The 15,126-nt window shown below is 36.5% G+C and overlaps 1 protein-coding gene across 1 annotated transcript in view; it reads right to left on the reverse strand.

The window, feature by feature from the left end:
* Positions 1 to 2,385: 2,385 nt before the first annotated feature.
* Positions 2,386 to 15,126, reverse strand: part of SLC25A48 (solute carrier family 25 member 48) — a 133,426-nt gene continuing 120,685 nt past the window's right edge. Inside the window, exon 8 of the mRNA XM_074290874.1 lies at positions 2,386 to 2,418. The gene's annotated coding sequence lies outside the window, so the exon portion shown is untranslated. The remainder of the gene's footprint in view (positions 2,419 to 15,126) is intronic.

Consider the following 15,126-nt stretch of genomic DNA (forward strand, 5'->3'; position numbering starts at 1 on the left):
ATAGCAGCAGCACTTTTCCTAATTGTTCTAATGTGTGAAATCCAAGAATTTGAGCAAATTTTCTCGAAATGGAAATCAACTTCCGTTGTTAGCTGAGCCAAACTGGAAATTCTAGAATTGTATGAAAATTAATTTCAAGCCTGTTTAGCTAGATGGAGAGTCAATTTTTTTTCTATTCTTCCATAGGAACTTGTGGAAATATGTCTCTATTCCTAAAGATATTGATTGCCATTTTAAAAGTTTAAAAAAAATGCTTAGGATTTTTTCTTTATCTTTTAAAACTTGTGTAATGGGGTGAAGGTTGCTTTTGATCTTAATGTCCACTTTAACAACACAGCTTTGGTTTGTCTATAGGCAGAATTTTTTGCTGCTTATTAAAAAGCACTCCAGGATATGAGACTCTCTTAAATAAAACATTGCTTTTATCCAGATATAGGGATTATGTCAGGTAAGAAGCATGAATTTGAAAAAGAGACTTGGCAATGATATAATAGTACTTTCATGAACAATCATTTGAAGAGAATTCTGACATTTACCTGGCAACATTATTCTGAAACAGACTGCTCCACACATAACATATATCAAATTGCTTACCTTCTCAATGAGCAGGGTGGGGAGGGAGGAAGCGAGAGAATTAGAAATTCAAAGTTTTAAAAATAAATGTCAAAAATTATTTTTATATGTAATTGGGAAAAATAAAATATTCAATTTTTTAAAAAGAAAAAAAAATAGGGCCACTAAATGCTGATTGACAAGGAAAGTAAGCATAGACAGCTATGAGTATAGATAGATTACTCTGCTCTCTATAAACTGATATGCCATTCTAGGGGAGATAGGCTCATTAAGAACCAACTAGCACGGCTAATTTTTTACAGTAGCAACCATTTGTGATTTGTTGCTGATAAATAATACTTGAATCAATTTCTTGTTATTATCTTGCCATTTTAATTACATGTCATTGTTTATCATTGCTTAAATATTATCTTGCTTGATCTTGTACAGAAATACACCAATGGGGAGGAGTGTTCAGAGCTTTACTATGGAATAGATGGGAGATAAACAAACATGGGGGCATTTTATGGGACACATTCAGGGAATCCCAGGCTTTTGAATAACAAAAAATGGATTAAGTGAGCTAACTTAGCCAAACAAAAGTATTAGATCTGGCATACTTTGGTCCATTTATTTCAGCTTCAATTGTCTGATGCCCACCTAAATCATTCTAATGCTTTGCAAAATAGTTAACAATGATAGAATATATTTTATTTTTTGAGTTATTTGGTTTTGCCCTGTTTCTTGGCCACAGAAATAAATCAAGTGCTTGTTAATATAGTTTCCTCATTTATACCCATTGCTCATAAGGATTATTCTGAAGAGAAGTTGTGGATGACTCAGTGCAGCCCATCACCATCACTAGGAAAAGCAATGCAAAATGTACATGTACATTTTTTTAATACAAAGGACAGTATATTAAAAATACTTAAAAAAAAAACTGTGACGTAAAATATGCCCTAATACCACTCATTTGGGCTCTTCTCAATGATCTACCAAAAAGGAGAATTATAATAACAAATGATTATGAAACTCATGGGGTTGGGTTCTGGTACCAAATGATGAGATTGGCACCAAATAATGGGCTCTGGTAGCAATTCACATGTGAATAATTCACAATGGCTTTCTCACTGCCAAAAGTGATTTTTGTTTATGGGAAGATGTTATGGATAAAATGAAGAAATAAAATAGACTGCAGGAATGGTAAATATGAAATAGATTTAGGAGAGCATACAGTTAGTAAGGAAAGAGGTTTTTAACAAATAAAGATGGAAAAGAAAAGTTCTCCAGTGTAACTCCCAATTAGCCAGGAGACAGGAATAATGTCATAAAATGGAAGTATGCCAATAACTACAGAGCTAAATCCATAGAGAAAGTTAGTACCCTAGAAGATACCATGAGTAATGGGGCAGGGGCTGAGAGGAGAGGAACCATGAGGCAGAATGCAGGCTAACCCAAAAGAAATTCAACAAAGAAGGTATAAGTCATGGACAGTTTTATAGGGGAAATTTAGTCTCAGGGGTTTGATATCATATCTGGCTTTCTGATTGGATTACAGTAAAGTTAGGATTGATTGCTCAAGGCCTCCACAGGGGTGGGACTGTAAGGTAGAGCTCTTCTTCAGGGTCTTTCCTTGCTTCTTCAGGGAGTGATCTTATCAGTACTTCAGGCTCTCTCCCCTCAGTTTACCCAGGACCTCATCAAAACCACTGTCAAAGGTATACATAAAATCCTTAATGTTTGTTTCCATACTTACCGCCTGAAAAATGTATGGCACATGTGTAACAGAAAACAAATGAATCAAGGGAGAAGAGAATGATCAATCATTGGCTATTGTCATGTTCTTTATTCATTAACATTTCTGTCCTGAGAACATAAAAAGAAAATAAAAAACACTCAAACAGAATATTAGCCTGTAGACTGTCAACACAATGTGGTTATTCTAATTCATAGTCAATGGCCTACGGTAGATCATTTATGATGACCTTGGTTAAATGTTCTTCATAGAAAGGGTGTATCATGGTTGAACACTTAGTCTATATGAGACTTCAGCAGGACATTTAAAATTAACCACTGAATCCACTTAAATCTATATGACAAATGCATTCTCAATGATTCCCATACAAAGTACAAAGGTCAGTAGCAGGGTCAGTCCTTATCAAAATTATGAATTAGATAAAAATTGTTTTTTCGTTTTTAGAGTTGCAATATAGGCTCTTTTTTTTTTGGAAAACACTCTTTTTCTATCCTCTAGCATTGAGTACCTTCGAGCTTCTTGAAGGGTCTGAAGTTCATATGTATCAAAGTATAAATAGTTCTGGTTGTGCTGGGAGATTCACCCACTCTATCACACTGTCTCCTTGATGAAGGACTGCTCTGGGTGCCTCTTGTGTAGCAAAAACTGATATTTCCAAGGGTTTTTGAGTGACTCTTTCAACCATATTGGATAAAGCTAGTTCAACTTGTCTCAAAGCCTCTTGAGTTTCTTTTGTAAGCTGGTGTGGTGAATTTAAAGCACCGTCTCCCCTTAAAATGTCATATAATGGTTGCAATTGACAGGTGGTCAATTCAGGGATATCATAGACTGAAGCTTTCATAGCTGAGTGTCCTTTTTTCATTAACTGTATGAGTGGCAGACAGAATTGCACTAAAAATTCTATTGACTATTGTCTCTGATCAATCACAGGAGGAAAATCAAAATAATTTAAAAATGTAAACCCAAAAGAGTTTAAAAATGTAAAATCAAAATTTAAAAATTGCAAGCAATCAAATATATGTATTGCCACATCTTGTGCATATCCCAAAATTCCCTTCTCTTGTTTAGAGAAGATCTCGGGGATATAGTCTGTCCAGTAATGACTTTGCTAGTAGGGTTATAAGAAATGCCAATGGAATGGGCAAAATCAAATTCAATGCAAAAACACCTAAAGGCAAAGTATTTGTAAGCCAATCCATAAACTGTCTTAAATGCATGTGAGATTCCTACAATGGAAAAATAGTTGATCACATGCCTAGCTGCTTCTCCAGATTGGAATGAATCCATAATGTCCATTGGTCTTAAAACATTAAATTTCAAATGAATTAGAGGGGTATAGCTGACAACCATTTGCCTGTCCTGTGAGACAAGCATCTCTTCACATAGGAAACTGCTGGCCAATCTATTTTGGCCTCCCCACATCTTGTAGCAGTCCTTGTGGACCAGTCTTTCTATCTCAGACTGTTCTAAGCTTTATTTGTTATATATTATTTTGTTATATTTTTTTCCCTAGATTTTGGTCAAATTACATAACTGGGACCTAGATCAGCTTTGATTGTCAGTAAGTCAATATTATGCCCATTCCCCTCCCTGGACTGAGCGTTACCACCTGTCCTCAGCACCAAGCAGTTTTTGAATGAGAGACCATCACCCTTCCTCCTAGTGTACTTTGGACTAATATGGGGGAATTTGGGAATGGTTGATGAATGACTGTTAAATCCTGACTGGGTCATCTATTATTGGGTCATTGTGTTTGAGATTTGGGATGGAAATTGTTAAACTTGTGTAACTATTGCTGTTATGTTTGATGAATTTTTAGGAAACACTACTATACTAGTCTGTTATATATAGGAATTTTGATTCATTCTTGGGATTTATATGTGAGATAATTATTTGATAATCCTTTTCTGTAAAAGGGAAGAAGAGATAGGAAATTGGACAAACTGGTGGATTTTCTCAAAAATACCTGAAAGAATGGGAACCCCTAGTTTTCTGTTCACTTTGCTTTAGGCACTTCTGCCCCACCCCCTATCTCACTAGTTCAGATTGAATTGGAAGTCCTTTAAGCAGTCCTTTTCATTTTTTACTCCTTACTTAAACTTACTAGGATGTGACTGCTGATTATGCTTTAACTTTGAAACCCCTTATTCTGTTACATATATGCACATATTTAATAACAGCAAATTTCTTTCTGAAATAGCAGTCCATTAAATGCACATGAAATGGATTTATATCAAAAAGCAGAGCTGATTCAACATTAGGAAAACTATCAGCATAATGTACCATATCAATAACAAAACCAACAGAAATCATATGATTATCTCAGTAGTTGCAAAAAAAAAAAAAAAAAGTCTGTCAACCTACAGCATGCATTCTTATTAAAAACACTAGAGAACATAGAAGCAAAAGGAGTTTTACTTAAAATGATAAAACTAGCACATACAGGATAAAATAGCCTTAACCCAGTTTTATTCCTGTTAATTGTCTCACTTAACTGTAAGAGGGTGGAGCTTTAAAACTTCCAAATAGCATTAACTATAAACCCAAGAAATTTTACCTCCAATAACAAATCCCATTAACCAATATTTCAGATAAATCTCAAAAAGATATTGTTAACAGTAAGAAATTTGTCCCAGTAAGTTCATATCTTTCATACCCAAGTAGATAGATAAGTTGAACATTATACATACAAATCAATTTGCTTTTAAAATACCCAATACATAGAAAAATATCCCAAATTGCATGTTGTCCGTAACAGAAATATTTTCAAAAGGACAAAGAAAAAAAAACCACAAAACTAGTATTTGTAATATGCCCTCCTAGCAGTTACTATTACCAGTCTGTCCTAGGCCCAACAGAGTACCTTTGACCACTGACCTTTGCAGTGTCAACTCTACCCAGCTCTCCTCCTTTGAGGCCTTCAAAGGTCTCTGGCCAGGATTTCTTGAATAGTAGTTTAATAACTGACAGCATGCTCAAGAACAGCCATGTGTAATCTTAAAATCCTGTATTATAACTACTCACATAATGCCCTGACTTAATGCTCTGACTTGTTAACTCCCTAGTGAACACCTAGTGTGAAGACCCACGAGATCACTACCAAACTCCGTACCTCTCTTGGCTATCCATCAGTTTGGCTTGGCTACCCCAGACTAGGGAGCCAGGTTAAAGAGAGTGACTTGCTGCAAACAGTGGGCTTATAAAGGACCTGTGATGTCAAACAAAGCCAATCATCGAGAGAGCCATCACCCATTACGAAGCTATCTCAATATGGCTAGGATCCCACCCACAGGGCAGTCCTATATCCACAAAGATTACTTCTGGGCAACTCAATCTCCTGTTGCGCTGTGGCCACCCATTTAAAGGATCCTTACAATTCCCTTCTCTTGTTTTTAGGGAACCACACATCTCATCAAGCTAAACTTTTAGCACCAGCTATAGTTCACTTGATCCATGAGATGACAGAGTGTTATGCCCAAGGAGGTACAAAGCAGCAGATCAGTAAACAGAAGTATGACAATGAGAACTAGGCTCAACAGTGGCCAAGTGTTCAACCTATTCATTAAAGTCATACTCGATATAATAAGCCAAAGAGGTTGGATGCCAATGAGGTAGGATGTCAACACTGAGGTGGGAAGTCAACAAGGTAAAACATCACAATTCTAGTTAACAATTAAATATCAGTGAGGTAGGGTGTCACAATTCTAGTTACATTTATCACAATTCTATTGTACTTGTCTCAATTCTAGATCAATTCTAGTTTCTCACAATTCTCTATTGCACTTTTCACAATTCTAGATCAATTCTAGTTTCATGGATAAAGGTGCACATAAGCAAAGTCATGTCTAGAAACATCAATAACAATGGCAGGTGGGTGCGTTGGTTTTTCACCCACAAATTTAAAAGCATAGTCCTTCAATAGAAAGCATAGGGCAAAGTCTCTCCCCAGGCACCAGATGGCAAGTAGCCATGGGAGAAGCAAGCAGGGCCCATTGTTCATTTACAGTCTTTATATTGCATATCACCCTAAACAGTCCATTTCAGCTGCAACACTGGAACTGTGTCTGCTGTCTCTGGTGTCACGGTCAGCAGGGACATTGCTGCCATCAGCATCTGGAGGGCTGCTGATATCTGGCTGGTCCCTCTGGGCTGTTGTCTGGTCCTTCTCTTGGATCCCCAGGTCACAAATATCTCTGGTGGGGATCAACTCCTCTGCTGTTGAATCTGCATCTAGAATGAAAGGAATGTACCCGGGGCCCCAAACTCTGGCCCAATCTGGGCCTTTCCAAATGCTATCTAGGCCTCTCCTATGGAGAGAAAGTTCTTTTCCAAAAGATGAACAAAAGTCAGACAAAAGTCAGTCAGTCACTTAGCTGTACTTTCTGTGTATGCCAGAAGTTCATTGCTAAGGTAAAATGCAAGGAATTTAAAAATATAAAGACAAAATAATTTAAAAGTGTACAACTGAAATAGCTTAAAAATGTAAAACCAAAATAACTTAAAAGTGTAAAATCAAAATACTTTAGAAATATAAAATCAAAATAATTTAAAAATGTAAACCCAAAAGAGTTTAAAAATGTAAAATCAAAATTTAAAAATTGCAAGCAATCAAATATATGTATTGCCACATCTTGTGCATATCCCAAAATTCCCTTCTCTTGTTTAGAGAAGATCTCGGGGATATAGTCTGTCCAGTAATGACTTTGCTAGTAGGGTTATAAGAAATGCCAATGGAATGGGCAAAATCAAATTCAATGCAAAAACACCTAAAGGCAAAGTATTTGTAAGCCAATCCATAAACTGTCTTAAATGCATGTGAGATTCCTACAATGGAAAAATAGTTGATCACATGCCTAGCTGCTTCTCCAGATTGGAATGAATCCATAATGTCCATTGGTCTTAAAACATTAAATTTCAAATCATAAGGGTTTTGTCCTATAAGGTGCATAGGAGAGTAAAAAGAAAGATAAGCTATGTAACCTTTTGCCATGCTCCCAGTTTCCTCTTTAGTTATCACAATTTGTAAATATAAGACTCTAGCAGCCTAATTATAAAAGAGATGACTTGAAAGTCCACTCTGAAAATGGACATGTAGGGTATAATATTTATCTGAGTGTTTTCTCACTTGCTCTTGAAGTTCTTAAAAAAGCTGATACCTTTTCAGTGGTCTGCCACTCATACAGTTAATGAAAAAAGGACACTCAGCTATGAAAGCTTCAGTCTATGATATCCCTGAATTGACCACCTGTCAATTGCAACCATTATATGACATTTTAAGGGGAGACGGTGCTTTAAATTCACCACACCAGCTTACAAAAGAAACTCAAGAGGCTTTGAGACAAGTTGAACTAGCTTTATCCAATATGGTTGAAAGAGTCACTCAAAAACCCTTGGAAATATCAGTTTTTGCTACACAAGAGGAACCTAGAGCAATCCTTCATCAAGGAGACAGTGTGATAGAGTGGGTGAATCTCCCAGCACAACCAGAACAAAGCCTTATTCCTTATCCAGTGCTTGTGGCTAGAATTTTATTAAAGGCCATTAAGCAAGCAGTACAATTATCTGGGATAAGACCTGACAAGATATACACATTTTATACTAATATACAAGTTAATGTGTGCTGTGAAACCATCCCAGAGTGGCAAATTTTATTAGCCATGGCTCCAAATTTTACACACAAGTCTCCATTAAAGATAATCAGACTGTTACATAATTGGCAATGGATTCTTGAAGAAAAGGTTTCTAAAATTCCTCTTAAAGGACCAACTATCTTTACAGATGCATCCAAACATAATATTTGCCCTGTATACTCTCATGACTTAACTATAAAGAGAGTAATCAGAACTTCTTTTCAGTCCACTCAGCAGAATGAATTGTATGCAATCATTCTAGCTCTTGCTTGTTATCCGGGAGACATAAATATAATATCTGATTCGGCTTATTCAGTAGGTGTGATACAAAGAATTGCCACAGCCCAAATAAAATTTGTAGCCTCCAATATATATATCAGCTCTTTAAGAAACTTCAAGAGCAAATGAGAAAGGATCCAGGTAAGATTTATATTTTGCATGACCACTCCCATAGTGGACTTCCAGGTCCTATTTTTGATGGTAATTCAAAGGCAGATAGCCTTCTAACCATGTTGGCCAATACTCCTTTATTTCAAAAAGCACAAGAATCTCATTCCAAATATCATCAGGCTGCCCGAGCTTTACATTTACAATTTGGAATAACAAGAGAAGAAGCTAGGAGCATAGTAAAAGCCTGTACAGCTTGCCTTCCTTTCCATGCTCCTACACTCCCTCCAGGGAAGAACCTTTGTGGTTTGAGACCTAATGAAATTTGGCAAATGGATGTGACCCATTATAAATCTTTTGGTCATCTATCTTTTATCCACGTTGTGGTAGACATCTTTTCAGGATTCACATTTGCAATGCCAGCAGCAAAAGAGACAGCCTGAGTGGTCACTGAATTCCTTATACAAGCATTTGCAATTATGGGTGTGCTACAAGCAATAAAAACAGACAATGGACCTGCATATACTTCTAAACATTTTGCACACTTTTGTGCACAGTATAAGATTTTACATACCACTGGCATACCCTTTAATCCTCAAGGGCAAGCAATAGTAGAGAGAAGAAACAGAGATATTAAGACACTCCTCTAAAAACAAAAGAGAGGAGGAGCCATGGGTAACCCTAGAGAACTTCTAAATTTAGTTCTCTATTCCATTAATTTTTAAATTTTTGACAAAGATGCACTGGCTCTGGCAGACAGGTTTTATAATCCACTAGAAGGGCAGTGTCCAGTGTGAACAGCTGCACTGTCTTTAGATAATCGCCAGGTGATGTTGAGAGACCCAGAAAGTGGTGAATGGAAGGGACCAGATAGGTTAACTGCTTGGGGGAGAGGGTTTGCTTGTATCTCCACAGATGGAGAAGGAATCATATGGGTGCCAACGAGCCATATTTGCCTTGTCCATTGGAGAGAGACGGAGCAGACCCTTGAAATGAAGGAGAAGCCCCAAGAAACATCGGGTGGTTCCGTTGCTGACTGTGCCCACCACTGAAAGAGCATGGCAGTTATGGGGTTTGACTCATGAACATCAAAAATTGTTGGACTTGAAAATCCCCAGGAATCATTGGATTCTCTGAGTCATCATAAGACTGTTTCAGGACTTCCAAAACCTGTAGGAATCATTGGATTCCCTAACATATAAAAAGACTATTGTGGGACTTCAAAAACTTGTGGGGATCATTGGATTCCCTAACATGTGAAGCAATGGACAATAGATTGTTTTTGGACTCTCTCTTGGTTGCTGAAGAAGGAATATGTGTGACTGATGTTTACATACTCTCCTTCTAGGACTTTTGGAAATTTTTTACAAAACCGGGTTGATTTATAGTTTGTTATATCACTACTTGCATGTACAATTCATGTTTGTTATACCACATGGAGCCTGCACTGACTGTGGGGAGAGTCACCACTAATAGCCTCTGCGTTATTGCTATGTGCTTGTGTAATACCTCCCATGCTGATGGGTTTGTACATACTTGTCTCTAATAAGGCCCTTCAACCCAGAAACCCGCTAGCAATCCCCACTTCCCTTTGGTGCTTTTCATCTCCCTTTCTGAGATGTCAGGGAGGGCGTGATTATCTCCTTTTTAGTGCTTTCATCTCCCTTCCTGAGAAGTCAGGTGGCGCGTGATCACCTCCTTTTTGGGGTTCTCACCTCCCTGAAAAGTCAAGGATGGCACAGCTCCCTGTGGTCTAAAACAAAAGAAAGCGGGAGATGTAAAGGGCTAGAACTGAGCAAATGCACTTGGATAATGAAGCACGTGAGACAAATTGCCAATTGGAAGGTTCCCTATTAACTTGTTTGAAGGTTGACCCTCCCCAGCTATTCTGTGCTGACTTGATTGGTGGGACAAAGAGTGGGAAGTGACGTGTGTGAGGGGAGTAGGAGGAGGAAGAGGAAATTGAGATGCTCACTGCTGTCACTCATGGTGTTTGAGGGAGGAAGGTGTGTGTGAGATTGCTAGATCTAATCCCCTGACCTTGACCGTAAAAGATCAAGAATAAAGACATTTAGTGATCCTGACTCCAGCTGATTTTTGGGAAGACAGAGTTCCAGCAAATATTTTCAGAGGCCCTTTAAATAATCTCCGCATGACCCAATACAATCAATTAAAACTTATACAGAATGTCCAAATACCATGTAAAAGAATCTGAGAGATTCTTAAAAATATCAATTAAACTTTTAGGAATAGCCCTACCAAATTATAGATCATATTTATGACCATATTCCTTAACCAAAGAAATGATCATGTATCAAAAGATACAAATATTCAGCCAATTAACTTAGAAGTAGGCCTAACTCTTAAAATTCACTTGCCAGAACCAAACCTCTGCAGAAAGTGGCTGGAATACACTTAATGGGGAGTGGACGGAAGGTTGGATTACAAGTAGCCACCCTTCTTTATCAGGCTTAATTGGGGAAGAGAATTCACATGGCCTCCCTTCTGCTCTTCCCTATTCCATATGACATTTCTCCTAACTCCACCATGCTTCCTGATCCTCTATTCAACTTTCCTTTCCCTCTTGCTACATACTTTAAACAAATTCTAACAATCTTTTCTAACTAGATGTGCCATTGCAGAAATTAGTGGGGTGTGTGTGTGTGTGTGTGTGTGTTTAGACTTCACCTTTGAAGACAAAAGATCCTGTTTCTCCCTACCCCACTCAATTTCTTTTCCACATGCAAATTTTCCTTCTTGTCTCTCCCCTTCTAAACTTTCAAGATTCACAATACAGTGAATAGCTAAATGACTCCATAAAACAAATCAAATACATCTTTTTTTTTTTTTTTTTTTTTTTTTTTTTTAAGGTTACTCTTCAATATCAAATGTTTCAATATTCAAACAAATTCTAAGATCTTATACTCAAGCTAACCACATCTAGCATGGACAGGCAATAGTAAAACCATTTTAAAACTGCCCCAAAGGATACAATAGTAAAACCATTTTAAAGTTGTCCAAAAGGATACATTTTTGTTTTGTTTTGTTTTGTTTTTTCACTTAGGTTTTAACTAGTTCTCCAAAATCTTTCCCCAAGTTTCAAAGCAATTGTCCTTCAGAGGCCTTATCTGCCCTGCCAGCCTAGGCCAGGATTGAGTTTTATTGCTTTTTCCCTCCTCTCTTAACTAAAGCAGACTGTTTTTTTTTTTTTTTTTTTTTTTTAGGGAAAAAATTTTCTGCCTTTCTTAAAATAGCCATATTTTTCTGTTCCTTTTACTTACAGATCAGTACAACAGGTTAAAAAGTTTAAAATTACAATCAAATTTTGTAATAAGCACAATTACATTAAAATAACCAATTGCCAAATTTCTTAATTATTGTTCTTAAAACTAAACAGAGCTCTTAAATTAACAAAAGGGACAGACAAGTCATGCAGAACACAGAACACAAATCACACAGACATAGACTGCACAATTACAACATTAAACACACATTTAACACATATAACCAGATAGATCCCAGAAACAGATCAGATCAGATGTGTCTTAGAAGACACGCAAAACAGAGAGGATCATCCAGCATCCTGGAATGATACCATTCTCAGAATTTAATGCCCATTGGCATTTTGTTGTTCTGAGAATCCAGATGTTAGCACAGACAGATAGAACAGGTAAACAGATCAGATTATGTCCTAAAACATCCAAATTTACTCTTCTGTGGCCAAAATGATGGTGTCCACTGTTGGTTTTGTCTGTGGCTGAAAACTGCTCCCTTTCTGGACTCTGGAAAAAATCCAGAGAGCCAACCTCTCCAGGCCAAGAACCCAGATCCTCAACCACCCCAAGGCCCGAGGTGGAGACCTATAAGTCTATAATCTCTAATCCTGTTCTCATTTTCTTTTTTCTTTTCTTTTCTATTTTTTCTTTTTCTTTTTTTTTTTTTTTTTTTGCTTGCAAACTTTATTCTAATAAGGTACGTTTAAGTTTAATTACATTGGTAACCTCAGTTGCTTTTAGGAGAAAAATCAATATCTCTAAAGGAGACTATGAACTAAATTCCAAGGAGATATTGGATTGGATATAAACTATTATTGCGAAGTCTCCAAGTTATGAACTTGGGTATTTGTGAATTCAAAGCTATTTTTTGAGTCACGGGATTATATATTTTAATTAAAATTCTTTTTTTTTTTTTTAAATAACATTATCCCTTGTAATCATTTTTCCAAATTATCCTCTCCCTCCCTCTACTCCCTCCCCTAGATGACAGGCAATCCCATACATTTTACATGTGTTACAGTATAACCTAGATACAATATATGTGTGTAAATCCAATTTTCTTGTTGCCATGTTAAGTATTAGATTCAGAAGGTATAAGTAACCTGGGTAGATAGACAGTAGTGCTAACAATTTACATTCACTTCCCAGTGTTCCTTCTCTGGGTGTAGTTGTTTCTGTCCATCATTGATCAATTGGAAGTGAGTTGGATCTTCTTTATGTTGAAGATATCCACTTCCATCAAAATACATCTTCATACAACATTGAAGTGTACAGCGATCTTCTGGTTCACTCAGCATCAGTTGATGTAAGTCTTTTCAAACCTCTCTGTATTCGTCCTGCTAGTCATTTCTTACAGAACAATAATATTCCATAACATTCATATACCATAATTTACCCAACCATTCTCCAATTGATGGACCTCCATTCATCTTTCAGTTTCTAGCCACTACGAAAAGAGCTGCCACAAACATTTTGGCACATATAGGTCCCTTTCCCTTTAGTACAACAATGCTGGATCAAAGGGTTTGCACACCTTGATAACTTTTTGGGCATAGTTCCAAATTGCTCTCCAGAATGGCCAGATTCTTTCACAACTCCACCAACAATGTATCAGTGTCCCAGTTTTCCCACATCTCCTCCAACATTCATCATTATTTGTTCTGTCATCTTAGCCAATCTGACAGGTGTGTAGTGGTATCTCAGAGTTGTCTTAATTTGCATTTCTCTGATCAGTAGTGATTTGGAACACCCTTTCATATGAGTGGATATTTCAATTTCATCATCTGAGAATTGTCTGTTCATATCCTTTGACCATTTATCAATTGGAGAATGGTTTGATTTCTTATAAATTAGGGTTAGTTCTTTATATATTTTAGAAATGAGACCTTTATCAGAACCTTTAACTTTAAAAATATTTTCCCAATTTGTTACTTCCCTTCTAATCTTGTTTGCATTATTATTGTTTGCACAGAAACTTTTTAGTTTGATGTAATCAAAATCTTCTATTTTGTGATCAATAATGATCTCTAGTTCTCCTCTGGTCATAAATTCCTTCCTCCTCCACAGGTCAGAGAGGTAGAATATTCTCTGTTCCTCTAATCTATTTATTATCTCATTCTTTAAGCCTAAATCCTAAATCCTAAAACCCATGTTAATCTTATCTTGGTATGTGGTGTTAAGTGTGGATCCATATCTAATTTCTGCCATACTAATTTCCAGTTTTCCCAACAGTTTTTTTCAAATGATGAATTTTTATCCCCAATGTTGGTATCTTTGGGTTTTTTTTGTCCTTTGTATCTAATCTGTTCCACTAATCTACCGGTCTATTTCTTAGCCAATACCAAATGGTTTTGGTGACTGCTGCTATATAATATAGCTTTAGATCAGGTACACTTAGACCACCTTCATCTGACTTTTTTTTCATTAGTTCCCTTGCAATTCTCGACCTTTTATTCTTCCATATGAATTTTGTTGTTATTTTTTTCTAGGTCATTAAAATAGTTTCTTGGGAGTCTAATTGGTATAGCACTAAATAAATAGATTAGTTTGGGGAGCTGTTCTCATTTTCTAATATCTTGGTGGGACCTCCAAAAATATAATGCCAGAGAAACTGAGGTAAGATAGAGATTAGAGAGTTTTTAATATTTTATTTGAAAGGGCATGCTGCCTCCAGGGCTGATGTCCAAAGCATCCAGCCACTATTATGTGCTTCTTATGAAATATATATATATATATATATATATATATATATATATATATATATATATATATATATATATATATGCACGTGGCTCTAAGCTACCAGGGGGTATACTGAAGCAGGGGTGGATTCAGAGCACTGAGAGCAGGAATGGACTATCAATCCGGCTCTGACAAGGTTGTGGGGAGGCACTGGATATTCTGATAAGTTGGGATCAAGAAAAACTATGACAGTATTGGAGGAGGCACCAGACATTTTAATAAGTAGGGAAGGTCTGGGGTTATGATGTCTAAGATGGAAGATCTTTCTCCTTATCAATGCAACCTGGGGATTGGGGCAGAATAACTGACATAGGACAATTCAAGGAGACTGTGGCATAACACATAAGGGAATACTATTATTTTACGAGGCAGTGGATTTCAGAAAAATCTCAAGTTTTACATGAAATGATGTTGAATGAACTGAACAGTGAATGAGAACATTGTACACAAATAAACAGTAACTTTGTGCAGGTGATCAATTTTGATAAACTATTCTTCTTGGCAATACAATGATCTAAGAAATCTAAGATTTAAGATCTAAGATTTGCAAAAAACTCAGGCTAGAAAATGCTATCCACATCTAGAGAAAGAACTATGGAGTCTAAATGCAGATCAAAGCATACTATTATCACTTTTTTGTTATTTTTCTTTTTTCCCTTTTGTTCTGATTCTTCTTTCACATCATGATTAATATGGAAATGTATTTAATATAATTGTACATATATGATTGTACGTGCATAACCTACATCAGATTGTTTGATATCTTGGGGAGGGAGGAAAGAAG

The sequence above is a fragment of the Sminthopsis crassicaudata genome, chromosome 2 (assembly GCF_048593235.1).
Source record: "Sminthopsis crassicaudata isolate SCR6 chromosome 2, ASM4859323v1, whole genome shotgun sequence".
Lineage (NCBI taxonomy): Eukaryota > Metazoa > Chordata > Mammalia > Dasyuromorphia > Dasyuridae > Sminthopsis > Sminthopsis crassicaudata.